Consider the following 16,584-nt stretch of genomic DNA (forward strand, 5'->3'; position numbering starts at 1 on the left):
AGGGACATATAGTTGCTTCTAATATGACAAAATCATGTTTTTTGAAGAAAATAGTAACATCTAATAAAGCATGTATTTTATATGATCCAAAGATCAAGTTACCAAAGTCTGCAGTGCACAATTTCAATATTCTAGAATTACGTGCATGTCAGGGGCATGCAGTGCAGGCAGAATTAACCAGGATGAACAATCATTTTAACCTACAGTAATTTGAAAAATGTTGAGAACTTCTGTGAAAATTTTTCCAAAAAGTAAGTTAATAGTGATATGATCATAGATCATAGTGTAGCTCAGATTCATAGGGTTCTTTCTACAAAATGTCTTTTAGGCTAAAAACTATCCATCATTTGTTCACTAAACTTAGCTTGCACGCTTTTAGTTGACTATATATTCCAATCCATCATTAAAGATTAAAGATTTCTCACCACTGAAGATGTTTAACACAATGTCATGAGCCTTGAAGGCAATTTAGATGAGAGAAGGGCAGGAAGTAATATTTACTGTACCCATTTTTATGCCATGTGACAAACTTGATGGAAGTGGTATTGTCATTTTAAACTTCAGGAAATTTAGGCTTAGAGTAAGTAACTTGTTCAAGGTCACATATAAATTTGTTTTCGTTTTTCATTTTTTCAAGACAGAGTCTTGCTCTGTTGCCTGAGCTAGAGCGCAGTGGCACGATCTTGGCTCACTGCAGCCTCCTCACCTCATGGGTTCCAGTGATTCTTGTGCCTCAGCCTCCCAAGTAGCTAGGACTACAGGCATGTGCCACCACACCCGGCTAATTTTTGTATTTTTAGTAGAGATGGGGTTTCACCATGTTGGCCAGGCTGGTCTTGAACTCCTGGCCTCAAGTGATCCGCCCACCTCAGCTTCCTAAAGTGCTGGGATTACAGGTGTGAGCCACCACGCCTGGCCCTTTTTTCTTTTCTTTTCTTTTCTTTTCCTTTCCTTTTTTTTTTTTTTTTTTTTTTTTTTTTTTTTCTTTTCTTTTTTTTTTTTTTTTTTTTTTTTGAGACAGAGTCTTGCTCTGTTGCCCAGGCTGCAGTACAATGGCACCATCTTGGCTCACTGCAACTTCTACCTCCCATATTCAAGCGATTCTCCTGCTTCAGCCTCCTGAGTAGCTGGGATTACAGGCACACTCCACCACGCCTGGCTAATTTTTTTATTTTTAGTAGAGACAGGGTTTCTGCCATTTTGGCCAGGCTGATCTCAAACTCCTGCCCTCAGGTGATCTGCCTGCCTTGGCCTTCCACAGTGCTGGGATTGCAGGCATGAGTCACTGCGCCCAGCTGCCTTTTTTCATTTTTTATGGAGACAGGGTCTCACTATGCTGCCCAGGCTGGTCTTGCACTCCCACACTCAAGCAGTCCTCCTGCCTTGACCTTTCAAAGTGCTGGAATTAACAGGCGTGAGCTACGATGCATGGCTAGTCTTGTATAAATTAATATTGCTAATATCCTACCCTACGTTGTCTGCCTGTAGAGCGCATATTCTTTCCTTTTCATTTTTTATTGTGTTGAACATGTAATATAAAATTTATCATTTTAACCATTTTTATTTTTAATTTATAATTTAAATGTAATTGTACATATTTATGAGGTACAATGTGATTTTTTTGACACATGTATACATAGTGTAATAATCAAACTGAGATAATTACCATATCCATTACTTTAAACATTTATCATTTATTTGTGGTGATAACTCTCTAAACCTTTTCTTCTAGCTGTCTTGAAATATACACTACATTGTTGTTTGCTACAATTATTCTACTGTGTAATAGAATACCAAAACTTATTCTTCCTATCTAACTACAACTTTTAACCAACTTCTTCCAGTCCCCCACTTTCCTACCTTCCCCAGCCTCTGGTATTTACTATTCTACTCTCTTCTGTGAAATTAACTTTTTTAGCTTCCATATATGAGTAATATTATGCAGTATTTGTCTTTCTGTGCCTGACTTATTTCACTTAACGTAATGTTCTCCAGGTTCACCTATGCTGCCAAAAATGACAAGATTTCATTCTGTTTTATGGCTGAATCGTATTCCATTGTATATGTAAATATACACACACACACACACACATACATATACAGTGGAATATTATTCAGCCGTAAAACAGAATGAAATCTTGTATGTTGAAGAGACATCTCCACACCCATGGAGAAATATGTATATACGTATATACACATATATGTATATATGTATATATACATGTATACGCATATATATATCACATTTTCTTCATCTGTAGAGGCATATTTAGGTTGATCCATATCTTGGCTATTGTGAATAGTGCTGTGGTAAACATCGGTGTGGAGATGTCTCTTCAACATACTGATTTCATTTTCTTTGGAGATGCATCCAGTAGTGGAACTGCTAAATTATATAGTGGTTCTATTTTTAATTTTTTAAGGAAACTTCATACTGTTTTCTATAATGTTATCCTAACTTACATTCCTACAAATAGTATATGAGTCCACTTTCCTCTGCATCTTTGTCAGCATTTGTTATTTTTTGTCTTTTTGATAATAGCCATTTTAACTGGGATGAGATGATATTGTGGTTTTGATTTGCATTTCTCTGATGATTGGTGATATTGAGCATTTTTCCATATATCTGTTGGTCATTTGTGTATCTTCTTCTGAGAAATGTCTATTCAGGTCTTTTGCCCATTTTTAAAATTAGACTGTTTTTGTTTTTGTCTTTGTTTTGCTTCTGAGTTTCTTAAATTCCTTATGTATTCTGCATATTAACCTTTTGTCAAATGTATAGTTTGCAAATACTTTCTCTCTTTTTGTAGGTTGTCTCTTCATTGTATTGTGTCTTTTGCTATGCAGAAGATTTTTAGTTTGATATAATCCCATTTGTCCATTTTTGGTTTTGTTGCCTGTGCTTTTGAGGTCTTATCCAAAAAGTCCTCAGCCTCCCAAGTAGCTGGGATTACAGGCGCCCACCATCATGCCCAGCTAACTTTTGTGTTTTTAGTAGAGACAGGGTTTCACCATGTTGGCCAAACTGATCTCAAACTCCTGACCTCAAGTGATCTGCCCACCTCGGGCTCCCAAAGTGCTGGGATTACAGGCGTGAGCCACTGTGCCTGGTCTCCTTTATCATTTTTTAATGTTTTTTACTTAAAGTCCTTTTTTTTTTTTTGAGATGGAGTTTTGCTCTTGTTGCCCAGGCTGGAGTGCAATGGCGTGATCTTGGCTCACTGTAACCCCTGCCTTCCAGGTTCGAGCGATTTTCCTGCTTCAGCTTCCCGAGTAGCTGGGATTACAGGCCTGCACCACCACACCCAGCTACTTGGGAGGCTGAAGTGCAGTGGCAGTGGCACGATCTTGGCTCACTGCAACCTCTGCCTCCCAGGTTCCAGTGGTTCTCGTGCCTCAGCCTCCTGAGTAGCTGGGATTACAGGTGCCTGCCACCATACCCAGCTAATTTTTGCAGTTTTTGTAGAGACAGGGTTTCACCATGTTGGCCAGACTTGTCTTGAAATCCTGACCTCTGGTGATCCACCCACCTCGGTCTCCAGAAGTGTTGGGATTACAGGTATGAGCCACTGTGCCCGGCCCATTGTGTGCATATCTTTATAGATGAAGTGAGTTTCCTATAGGTAGCAAATAGTTGGGTCTTTAAAAAAAAATCCATTCAGCCATTCTATGTCTTTTAATTGGAGAATTTAGTCCATTTATATTTAAGGTTATGATTTACAGGTAAGACTCATTGCCTGTAATTATTACAAAATTATTACCATTTTGTTAGTTCTTCTGTGTTTTATAACTCCTTTCTTCCTTTCCTATTGCTTTCCTTTGTGGGTAAGTGATTTTCTTTGGTAGTTTATTTTAATTCCTTGCTTTTTATTTTTAGTGTATTAGTTATGGATTTTGTTTATGGTTACCATAAGGCCTACAAAAAACATCTTATATTTTATTTTAAACTGATGACAACTTGACTTTGATGGCAAAGAAAAGAAAAGAAAGAAAAAAACAAAAAACCCTTAAACTCTATACTAACTCCATCCCTCTTCACCCTTTGACTTCTGGATGTCTCAGTTTACATCTTTTTATATTGCCTATATCTTAACAAACTGCTATAGTTATTATTTTAATCTTTCTTCTTTTTTGTAGTTATTATTTTAAATAGTTTTGTCTTAGGCTTTACACTAAAGAAATCAGTGGTTTATATATCACAATTACAATATTAGGGTATTCTGAATGTCTCTGTATGCTTACTTTTATCAATAATTTTTATACTTTCAGATGTTTTTGCAGATGTTTTTTATACTTTCAGATGTTGTTGTACATTTAACATTTATAGTAAAACAGGTCTGATGGTGATGAATTCTCTCAACTTTTGTTTGGGAAAATCTTTATCTCTCCTTCATGTTTGAAGGATAGCTTTGCTAGGTACAGTATTCTTGGTTGACAAATTTTTTTTTCCTTCAACACTTAGAATACATCATCCCACTCTCTCTTGCCTGTAAGGTTTCTGCTGAGAAGTCTGCTGCCAGATGTACTGGAGCTCCTTTATGTGTTATTTGCTTCTTTTCTGTTGCTGCTTTTAGGATTCTTTCTTTGTTCTTGACCTTTAAGAGTTTGATTATTGCATGCTTTGAGGTAGTCTCATTTGGGTTGAATCTGCTTGGTGATCTCTGACCTTCTCGTACCTGAATATTTTTATCTTTCTCTAGGTTTAGAAAGTGTTCTGTTATTGTGTATTTCAGTAAGCTTTCCACCCCTTTTTCTTTGTTTATTCCCTCTTGAAGGCAATTGACTCTTGCATTTGCTCTTTGTAATTCTGTCCCATAGATCTCATAGGTATTCTTTGTTCCTTTTAGTTCTTTTTTTTCTCCTCTGACTGTGTATTTCCTTTTCTCTTTTCTTTTCTTTTTTCCTTCTTTCCTTCCCTCCTTCCCTCCCTCCTTCCCTCCCTCCCTTCCTTCCTTCCTTCCTTCCTTCCTTCCTTCCTTCCTTCCTTCCTTTCTTCCTGTTCTCACTCTGTCACCCAGGCTGGAGTGCAGTTGCATGATCATTGCTCACTGTAGCTTCAACCTTCTGGAATCAGGTGATCCTCCCACCTCAACCTCCTGAGCAGCTGGGACTACAGGTGCATGCCCCCATGCCCAGCTAATTTTTGTATTATTTGTAGAGACAGGGTTTTGCCATGTCCAGGCTAGTCTCAATCTTTTGGGCTCAAGCAATTTGCCTGTCTCAGCTTCCCAAAGTACTGGAATTACAGGTGTGAGCTACCATGCCCAGCCTGACTGTGTGTTTTCAGATAGCTTATCATTGAGCTTATTGGTTATTTCTTCTGTTTGATCAGTTCTGCTATTCAGACCCCCAAATGCATTTTTCAGTTGTTCTGTTATATTTTTCAGCTCCAGGGTTTCTGTTTGATTTTTTAAAATTATTTCAATCTCTTTCTTTAATTACACTGAGAAATTTCTGAATTGCTTCTCTGTGTTTTCTTTATGTTACTGAATTTCCTCAAAACAGCTATTTTTAATTCCTGTCTGAGAAGTCATACATCTGTGTCTTTCCAGGGTTGATCACTGGCACCTTATTTAATTCCATTTGGTGAGGTTATAGTTCCCTGAATTTGTTTTTTTGTTTTTGTTTTGAGACGGAGTTTCACTCTTCTTGCCCAGGCTGGAGTGCAGTGGTGCGAGCTCAGCTCACTGCACCTTCCACCTCCTGGGTTCAAGCGATTCTCTTGCCTCCACCTCCCGAGTAGCTGGGATTACAGGAGTGCCCCACCATGTCCAACTAATTTTGTATTTTTAGTAGAGATGGGATTTCTCCATGTTGGTCAGGCTGGTCTCAAACTCCTGACCTCAAGTGATCTCTACCCTCCTTGGCCTCCCAAAGTGCTGGGATTACAGGCATGAGCCACCACTCTAGGCCTTTTTTTCTTTTTACTTTTTCTTTTTTTCTTTTTTTTTAGACAGAGTCTTACTCTGTTGCCCAGGCTGGAGTACAGTGGCATGATCTCAATTCACTGCAACTTCCACCTCCCAGGTTCAAGTGATTCTCATGTCTCAGCCTCCCAAGTAGCTGGGATTACAGGCATGTGCCAACACGCCTGGTTAATTTTTTGTATTTTTAGTAGAGATGAGGTTTCTCCAGGTTGGCCAAACTGGCCTCAAACTCCTGGGCTCACGTGATCTGCCTGCCTCGGCCACCGAAGTGCAGGGATTACAGGCATAAGCCACTGCGCCCAGATGAATGTTCTTGATATTAGTGGACATTCATCGATATCTGGGCATTACAGAGTTAGGTATTTATTCCAGTCTGCAGGCTAGCCTTGTTTGTACCTGTCTTCCTACAGAGGGCCTTCCAGAAATTCAAAGAGGACTGCCTGTTGAGTTCCCTAAGCCTGTGGTCACTGCAACCACTCAGCAGCAGAGGGCACCCTAAGCCCATGTATGCTGCAGCTCTTGCAGATTCCCAGGTCTCCAGTCGTAATGAACTTGAGGAAGATCAGGGAGAGTTCCCTGGGTTCTTAAGTAAAGTCCCCCTTCACTCTTCTCTCTTTTTCTCCCAAGTTGAAGGAGTTCCTCTCCATGCTTCATTTCCTGGAGTTGGGGGAGGGTTGACATGGGTATTCCCATGGCTGTGGCAGCTGGTGCCATGCTGGATCACACCTTAAGCCCACAGCATCAGAGAGCAGCACAGTACCAGGTCTTGCCTAAGGCCCTCTATTGCTACTGTCAGACTGCCACTGATACTTATTCAGGCCTGAGATCACTTTAGTCAGACAGTGGTGAAGCTGGCTGGGACTTGGGTCCATCCTGCTGGGGTGGCAGATTCCTTTCTGGCCCAGGGTGGGTATAGAAGTACTGTCCAGAAGCACTAGAGTGGAATCAGGGGCTTTGGTGTTCTGCCAGGTGCTGTGTTTTACTGTGGTGGGGCTGGTACTAGGTTCCTAGGCAGAGTCCCCTGCACTCTTTCCTCCCTTTTTTTTTTTTTCGAGATGGAGTCTTGCTCTGTCGCCTAGGCTGGAGTGCAGTGGTGTGATCTTGGCTCATTGCAACCTCTGCCTCCCAGGTTCAGGCGATTCTCCTGCCTCAACCTCCCGAGTAGCTGGGACTACAGGCATGCGCCACCGCACCTGACTAATTTTTGTATTTTTAGTAGAGACAGAGTTTCACCATCTTGATCAGGCTAGTCTCGAACTCCTAACCTCGTGATCCGCCCTTCTTGGCCTCCCAAAGTGCTGGGATTACAGGCGTGAGCCACTGCTCCAGGTCTTCTCTCTCTTTTACACAGGAGCCTCTTACCCTCCTTTCCTGTGTGGCGTTGGGATGGGGTGGCATGCACTCGGATGGCTGCCACAGCTGGTATCGTGTTGGGTCGCACCCCAAGCTTGCGGCCTCCCAGAGCAGTACAGTGTTAGGGATCACCCAAGAACCACTGTTGCTCTGGCCTGCCTGCTACTGAAATGTATTCAGTACCTGAGGCCACTTTAGTCAGCCCATGGTGGATCAGGCCAAAACTCAGTTTCCTCCCACTGTGGCAATGGATTATCTTCTGGCTCTGAGCAGATCTGAATGCCCCTTCCATGGGCATTGGCGTGGAATCAAGGGCCACAGGATTCTGCCTGGTGCTGTATTTTGCTGTGATGGGGCCAGTACTAAGTTCAAATGCAAAATCTCCCCACATACTTCCCTTTGCCTCTCTTAGATGTAGATTTTCTCTCTATGCCGCATTGCGTGGGTTTGGTGGTAGGGTGCTCTAGGCACTGTGAGACTGTCCTTCCTACCCTCTTCAATGTGTCTTTTCTTGTTATGCTAAATTCAGGCACTGTGATCTATCACTTGATTTCTTCAGCTCTTGTGAAGGTGTTTTCTTGAATTAACATGAATTTGATGTTCCCTTGTGGGGAGAATCATGAGAGGATTCCAGACTGCCATCTTGCTCTGCCTCTGCTCCATTTTAGCTTTTTTTTTTTTTTTTTTTTTGAGCTGGAGTTTCACTCTTGTCGCCCAGGCTGGAGTGCAGTGGCGCGATCTTGGCTCACTGCAACCTCTGCCTCCTGGGTTCAAGTGATTCTTCTGCCTTAGCCTCCAAGTAGCTGGTATTACAGGCACACTTCACCACGTCTGGCTAGTTTTTTGTATTTTTAGTAGTGATAGGGTTTCGCCATGTTGGGCAGGCTGGTGTCGAACTCCTGACCTCAGGTGATCTGCCCACCTCGGCCTCCCAAAGTGCTGAGATTACAGGTGTGAGCCACCACACCCAGCCCCATTTTAACCATTTTTAAGTGCACAGTTCAGTAGTATATTCACATTGTTTGAAACAGATCTCTAGAACATTTTTATCTTGCAAATCTGAAACTCTATATCCATTAAACACAATTTTCCTTTTCCCTCTTCCCTTGCCCCTAGTAACCACCATTCTACTTTCTGTTCCTATGCATTTAACTATTCCAGGTACTTCATTTAAGTGGAATCACGCAGCATTTGTATTTTTGTGACTGGGTTATGTTTTCAAGGTTCATTCATGTTGTAGCATGTGAAAGGATTTCCTTTCTAAGGCTGAATAATATTCCCTTGTATGTACATATGACATTTTGTTTATTCATTTCTTAATAGACATTTAGGTTGCTTCCGCCCCTTGACTATTGTGAATAGTGCCACTATGAACTTGGGGTGGAAATATCTGTTTTGTTTTTCTTTTTAAGAGATGAGGCCTCACAATGTTGCTCAGGCTAGACTCAAACTCCTGGACTCAAATGATCTTCCTTCCTCAGCCTCCCAAGTACTGGGACTACAGGCATGTGCCACCATGCCTGGCTCCAACTATCTCTTTGAGGCCCTGATTTCATTTGCATATATCCAGTAATGGATTGCTGGATCATATGGTTAATCCAATTTTTAATTTTTTGAGGAACCTCCATGCTATTTTTAATAGCTGCCATACCATTTTATAACCCCACCAACATTGCAAAAGAGTTCTAATTTCTCCACATCCCCACCAACACTTATTATTTCCTGGATTTTTTTTTTTTTTTTTTGAGACGGAGTCTTGCTCTGTCGCCCAGGCTAGAGTGCAGTGGCCGGATCTCAGCTCACTGCAAGTTCCGCCTCCCGGGTTTTTACGCCGTTCTCCTGCCTCAGCCTCCCGAGTTGCTGGGACTAGAGGCGCCCGCCACCTCACCCGGCTAGTTTTTTGTATTTTTTTAGTAGAGACGGGGTTTCACCGTGTTAGCCAGGATGGTCTCGATCTCCTGACCTCGTGATCCACCCGTCTCGGCCTCCCAAAGTGCTGGGAATACAGGCTTGAGCCACCACGCCCGGCCTATTTCCTGGATTTTTTAAAGGATGGCTTCTATAAGTAGCCATCTTAATGAGCATGAGCTGGTAGATACCTCATTGTAGGTTTGATTTTTTTTACATTTCTGTGATAATTAGTGATATTTAGTATCATTTGTATACTTACTGGCCATTTGTATATCATCTTTGGAAAAATGTATATTCAAGTCTTTTGCCAGTTTTTCAGTTGGTTTGTTTGAGTTTTGGTGTTGTTCAGTTGTAGGAGTTTTTAAAATATATTTTGAATATTAACCCCTTAGTGGATATGATTTACAAATATTTTCTCCCATTCTGTGAGTTGTCTTTCATGATGTTTTGTCCTTTGATGAGCACTTTTAAGTTTGTTATAGTCCCATCTGTCTATTTTGCTTTTTTTTTTTTTTACCTTGTGCTTTGGTTGTCATATCCAGGAAAGCTTTGCCAAGTCCAGTGTCATAAAGTTGTCTCTCTGTGTTTTCTTCTAGGATTGTTATAGTCTTAAGTCTTGCGTTTAGGTCTTTAATCCATTTTGAATTAGTTTTCATATATGGTGTAAGAGTTTAACTTCATTCTTTTGTGTATGGATACCCAGTTTTCCCAATACCATTTGTTAAACAGAGAGATTGTCCTTTCCCCAATGAGTGGGCTTGGCACCTTTGTTGAAGGTCATTTAATAATATATGTGAGATTTATTCTATTGAATATTTATTGATATATTTGGCTGAATTTATGCCAGTAGCACTCTGTTTTGATTACTGTAGCTTTGTAATATGTTTTGAAATCAAGAAGTGTAAGTCCCCTAACTTTGTTCTTTTTCAAAATTGTTTTGGCTATTTGGGATCCCTTGAGATTCCATATGAATTTTAGGATGAAGTTTTCTATTTCTGTAAAAAAAAATTAACTGAGATTTTGAAAGGCATTGTGTTGAACTATAGATTGCTTTGTGTGGTATAGATATCTTAACAATATTTCCAGTCCATGAACATGGACTGTGTTCTACTTATTGGTGTCATCTTTAATTTATTTCAGCAGTGTTTTGTAATTTTCAGTGTAAAAGTCTTTTGCCTCATTTGTTACATTTATTCCTATTTTATTCTCTTTGATGCTATTGTAAATGAAATCTTTACTTTTAAGTTTTAATCTCACAAACGGTGTACAAACACATTCTCCTTGTAAGAACTACTAAGGCCAGAATTCCCTTTGACTACTACCTCCCCATACTGTTCCCTTATGTCTTCCCCAGATAGAACCACATGTTTTTTCTACATCATCTTAGTAATGGCACAGTCACTCAAATAAGCAGATAACCTTTTCAGATAATACTCTGGAGGGAAAAGTTTCTCTTATATAAGCTTGGGTATATTTGTTAAAAATTATTCTCATTACTTTATGGTTACACATACTAGACTATTGAACTAATATAACAAGAAAACTAAAAAGAAAGTTAAAGGATAGATACCTCTGATTATGATTTAAGAACAATATATTCAAGGGTCCAGAGACAAGATGATTTATTGAGTGTATACAAAGGAAGAGATGCTTGAGACTGAGGGATGGGGTTGTTTGGTAGGGGATGGGTTGAGGCAGAGGGCTTGAGAGCAGGCAAGTTGATTAACAGGTCATATATAGGGTAGTTAACACATCCACATATCTTTGCCTCCTTCTGAAGAGTGTTGGTAGCTAGAAATTGGAGGTTTCTCCTTTAAAAAAAATTGAAAAACAGGTGTGGGACTTAAAAATCTCTGTTTCAGCAATTGGCACCTTGGGGAACTAAGAATGAAAGGACTGGCTGGGCGCAGTGGCTCACACCTGTAATCCTAGCACTTTGGGAGGCCGAGGCAGGCGGATCACAAGGTCAGGAGTTCAAAACCAGCCTGGCCAATATGATGAAACCCCATCTCTACTAAAAAATACAAAAATTAGCTGGGTGTGGTGGTGCATGCTTGTAGTCCCAGCTACTCAGGAGGTTGAGGCAGGAGAATCGCTTGAACCTGGGAGGCAGAGGTTGCAGTGAGTGGAGATCGCACCACTGCACTCCAGCCTGGGTGACAGAGACTCCATCTCAAAAAAAAAAAAAAAGAATGAAAGGACTAACTAAGTCTAGCCCATCTCTTCCACCTGTAAGGCAAACTCTGCTTGGTTTGTCTGAGAAATATAAGGCTTATTTTTCAAATGTCAAACAATGTTATTCACCATGTTAACAATATAAACAAGAAAAACTATGACCATTTAATAGATGCAGGGAAAGCACTGGACAAAATTTTTACACTATTTTATAGTAAAAACTCTCAGCAAACTAGGAATGGTAGAAAATTCCTCATACCAGTAAAAGAGTATCTATAAAGTATGTGCACTAAAGATCATAATGGTAAAAAACTAAACCGTTTACCCCAGAGACTGGGAACAAGGCAAGGATGGCCACTTTCCCCACTTGTCTTCAACACTGTACTGGAGGGCCTCACCCTTGAAATAAGGTGAAAAGTTACATACATCATGTATGTTTACCACCCTTTAGCTTTGATCACATAGCCACAGCCAATTACTTGTAGGGTAGTTTTGGAAAAGAAATCTTTGGCTAGGTGACCATGTACCCACCTAAGCATTCCACCACCATGGAAGAAGAGGTGAATGACTTCTGGGGGACAGCCTCTGCCAGATCCATGGCTTTGACTACCCAAGTATCAGAGCACACCCATGTTAGTATACATAGAACATGCTCACATTCTCCCCAAGAGAGACAATGCCAAAGACCCATACAATTACGCATCCTGCTTAGTCAGGATCTCTAAGTATTATGAAATTCTTTTCTGTTAGATGGCTCTTCTTTGTCTCGTAACATAAAAAACAAGTTATCCATCCTCCCCCCTCACTCACACATACCCAAATTAGAGTATTAGAATAGGATATGTAACAAGTAAAACTTTCACTCAAAAAAGAGAAAAATAGGAAACATACAACAGTCGCTGTTTCACAGCATTTATCAAATCCTGCTGGACGAAAACTGCAAAGATTTTCTGCCTTGACAGCAGGATAAATTCCTTGGTTAGCCCATCAGTGAAGCCCTGCTTTTGAGTTGAGGGAGTATTTTTCTGTTTGTTGCCTCTACCACCTCTGGCGTTCCCTTCCTAGAGGGCTTTTCCTGGTTCACTATCCTTCATGGACTCATCTGAAGTGGTCCTCAGGGGTATGCATTCTTTTTTGGAATGATCGAGTTTTTGTTGCCTCTTTTCAAAGCCAACTTTTGTATTTGTTAATTTTTTCCATTGTCTGTTTTCTGTTTCATTGATTTCTACTCTTATCTATATTATTTGCTTTCTTATATCACTTTGGGTTTACTTTCCTCTTCCTTGTCTGGTTTTTTAAGGTGGAACTTTAGGTCACTGATTTTAGATCTTCTTTTCTAAGATTAGCATTTAAAACTATACATTTCCCTTTAAACATCGCTTCAGCTGCATCCAACAAAGTTTGGTGTTATATTTCCATTATCACTCAGTTAAAAATATTTTCTTTTTCATTGTGATTTTGTCTTTGATTCATGCATTTTTAGATTTTATTCCCAGATATTTAATACATTTATATTTATTTCCAGATATTTGAGGTTTTCCTAGTTACTTTATTGTTATTGACTTCTAATTTAATTTTGTTGTGGTCAGAGAATACATTTTGTATAATTTTGATCCTTTATGTTTATTGAGACTTGTTTCATGGCCCAGTGTATGGTCTATCTTGGTGAACATACCATTTGCACTTGAAAGTAATGTATATTCTGCAGTTGTTAAATATAGTGTTCTATATCTGTCAATTAGATTAAGTGTTGATTATGTTGTTCACATCTTTTCTACTCCCTGAATCCCTTATGTCTTAATTTTTTTTTTTTGAGACAGAGTTTCGCTCTTGCCCAGGCTGGAGTGCAATGGCATGATCTTGGCTCACTGCAACCTCCGCCTCCTGGGTTCAGACGCTTCTCCTGCCTCAGCCTCCTGAGTAGCTGGGATTACAGGCACCCGCCACCACGCCTGGCTAATTTTTTGTATTTTTAATAGAGATGGGTTTTCACCATGTTGACCAGGCTGGTCTCGAACTCCTGACCTCAGGTGATCCACCCACTTCAGCCTCCCAACGTGCTGGGATTACAGGCATGAGCCACCTCATCCGGCTTGTCTTAATTTTTTTAAACTTCTCATATTTTTTTTCCTCCACGTTTCCTTTTTGAGTTATTTCTTCTACCTTCTTGTTCCCTCTTTCTCTTATACTAGGTCTAATGTGCTATTTGACTCATCCACTGAGTTATTAATTTGATTATTTTTCAATTCTAGGATTTCTGTTTGTTCTTTTCTCCAGACCTTCTGGTCACATTTTTGAGTTTCTAGTTACCTGCCAAAATTTTTCAAGCTTGGAATTTGCCTCCTTGAAATAGTAAGCATGGTTGTTTTCTTGCTGGATTCTGGTAATTCCAGTATATCGTGTTTCCATAGGTCTCTTTCAGTTGTCTCATTTGTGTTGGTTCTCAACCATAGTGGCTACTCCCTCATGTAACTGGTTATTTTCACTGTATGCTGAACATAGTATTTGAAGAATAGTATTTGAAAAACTACTTGTAAAAATAATTTAAAGCCTGGGATGACATTATCTTCCTCAAATAAGATTTGTTTCTACCAGGTAATTGGGGTCACTGGCAATTAGGGATCACCTTAATCCAGTTCAGAGCTTGAGATTTTTCTGACCACAAACTGCAAGGGCTTGTTTCATCCTCTGCTGGGTACAGCCTATAGAGATCCTAGCCATCAAAGTAGGAATCTCATCAGAACTCAACCTTTGACAAGCCCAGTCTCTGACATTTGTCCCTCTAGACCCAGAAGGCAAAGCTCAGCCTCTCAATCTCCTACAGATGGCAAATGTCACAAAGGCAAAAGTAGCCTCAAGTACCAGGCTTACCTCTCTGGACCCCCACTCTCACCTGACACTCAGCCCAGTCGTTGTTTACTATCTCATTACCTTTTGAGACTTTTAAAGAATATTGTTTCTATAGTCTGTCCAGGTTTTTTAGTTGTCTTCAGTGGAAACGCTGGTCTTAATTACCAGTCCTGACATTACCAGAAGTGGTCATATCATTTAAAAAAAAAATTCTTACCTCTTTACCCCTCCATTTTTCCTATTTTTTCTTTAGTCCAGTATTGGATATGTTGAGTTGAATTTCTCTCTCTGTTTTTTTCTTTCACATTTTTTATGTCTTTGTCTTTTTTCTATTTTGTGGAATGTTCCTCAGATGAAACTTTCAACTATTTAGTTTTTAAAATTTGGCTATTAAATTTATAATTTCCGGCCGGGCGTGGTGGCTCGTGACTGTAATCCCAGCACTTTGGGAGGTGAGGCGGGCGGATCACCTGAGGGCGGGAGTTCGAGACCAGTCTGACCAATATGGTGAAGCCCTGTCTCTAGTGAAAATACAGAATTAGCTGGGCGTGGTGGTGCATGCTTGTAATCCCAGCTACTCAGGAGGCTGAGGCAGGAGAATCGCTTGAACCTGGGAGGCGGAGGTTGCAGTGAGCCAAGATCGCGCCATTGCACTCTAGCCTGGGCAACAAGAGCAAAACTCCATCTCAAAGAAAAAAATGTATATAACTTCTAACAGCTCTTTTTTATTCTATAATCATTTCTTTTTTGGGAAACTTTCTGTTCTTTTATGTGGATGCAATGTCTTCTCACAGCTGTCTGAGGATACTAAATGGAAGGGCTGGTTTTGAAGTTGTTTTCCCACAGCATGTGTCAGTTTCCTCTACGTTCTGTTTTTTTTTTTTTTTTTCCATTGGCTTTCTTCCCTATTCAAGAGCAGAGCATTAAAAGGCTTATTAGAAGCTCTGTTGACAAGATTCATCAACTATTGGGCTTAGCTTAATATTAATCAGCATGTACTACCAATTTTTTTTTTTTTTTTTTTTAAGGCAAAGTCTCACTCTGTTGCCCAGTCTGGCACGATCATAGCTCACTGCAGCCTTGATCTCTGGGGTAAAGTGATCCTCCCGCGTCAGTCAACCAACCCCCAACCCCCAAAGAAGTAGCTGGGACTATAGGAGCATGCCGCCATGCCTAGCTGATTTTATTTTACTTTTCAAAGACATGGAGTCTCACTGTGTTGCCCAAGCTGATCTCCAACTCCTGGCCTCAAGCAATCCTCCCAACTTAGCCTTCCAAAGTGCTGGGATTACAGGTGTGAGCCACCATGCCCGGCCTAAAGGCACTTCTTAGTGCAACTTCGGGTTGGGATATTGAAGCAGTTGGATTCATGACCCAGTTACTGAACTCTAGTCAATAAGTTGTCAACCACAGGCAGACAAATACTCCCTTCCATCTCTGCTTGCACATTACGTACCTCTAGCCTGAGTTTCTCTCTTCTTTCAGGGCTTTGCTGAATGTGTCAAGAAATAGTCAACACTTTGTGATTTTTGTCAATCTTTTCCCCATGGTTGTATGTTCACTTGGTGCCTGTGGCCTGACTTCCATGGTATCACAGGTGACAATTTTACCAAATGTGTTGGCGTGGATAACAAAGATCACCAACATTCTAGCTTGCTGTGTCCTAACCATGTGCTGCCTGACTGCAAAGCCAGTAGCACGTATAATCATGCATCCCTGAATGACAGGAATATATTCTGAGAACTATGTCATTAAGTAATGTTATTGTTGTGTAAACATCGTGGATTGTACTTACACAAACCGAGATAGTGTAGCCTACTACATACCTAGGCTGTATAGTATAGCCTATTGCTTCTAAGTTACAAACCTTTACAGCATGTTACTGTACTGAATATTGTAAGCAATTATAATACAGTGGTATTTGTGTATCTAAACATAGCTAAGCATAGAAATGGTACAGTAAAAATAGAGTACAATCTTATGGAATCATCATCATCTGTGTGGTCTGTCATAGCCCAAAATCAACCAATTATTTTTTTTTTTTGGCAATTTGATTGGCAAAACTTTAACTGTTGATAATATCCAGCTTTGATAAAGGTATGGAGAAAAAGGAACCTTCTCTATGCTGTAACTAGAATGTAAATTTGTATAGCCCTATAAAGGCCAACTTGGCATTATTATTTTTTATTATTATTATACTTTAAGTTCTAGGGTACATGTGCACAATGTGCAGGTTTATTACATATGTATACATGTGCCATGTTGGTGTGCTGCACCCATTAACTCGTCATTTGCATTAGGTATATCTCCTAATGCTATCCCTCCCCCACCGTCCCCACAATAGGACCCGGTGTGTGATGATCCCCTT

The 16,584-nt window shown here is 40.2% G+C and overlaps 1 protein-coding gene across 1 annotated transcript in view; it reads left to right on the top strand.

Moving 5' to 3' along the window:
* The window catches only part of HSF5 (heat shock transcription factor family member 5), a 54,720-nt gene that overhangs the window by 19,634 nt on the left and 18,502 nt on the right, over positions 1-16,584 (top strand). The gene's annotated exons all lie outside the window — the stretch shown is intronic.

The sequence above is a fragment of the Colobus angolensis genome, unplaced genomic scaffold (assembly GCF_000951035.1).
Source record: "Colobus angolensis palliatus isolate OR3802 unplaced genomic scaffold, Cang.pa_1.0 Scaffold37, whole genome shotgun sequence".
NCBI classification, from domain to species: Eukaryota; Metazoa; Chordata; class Mammalia; order Primates; family Cercopithecidae; genus Colobus; species Colobus angolensis.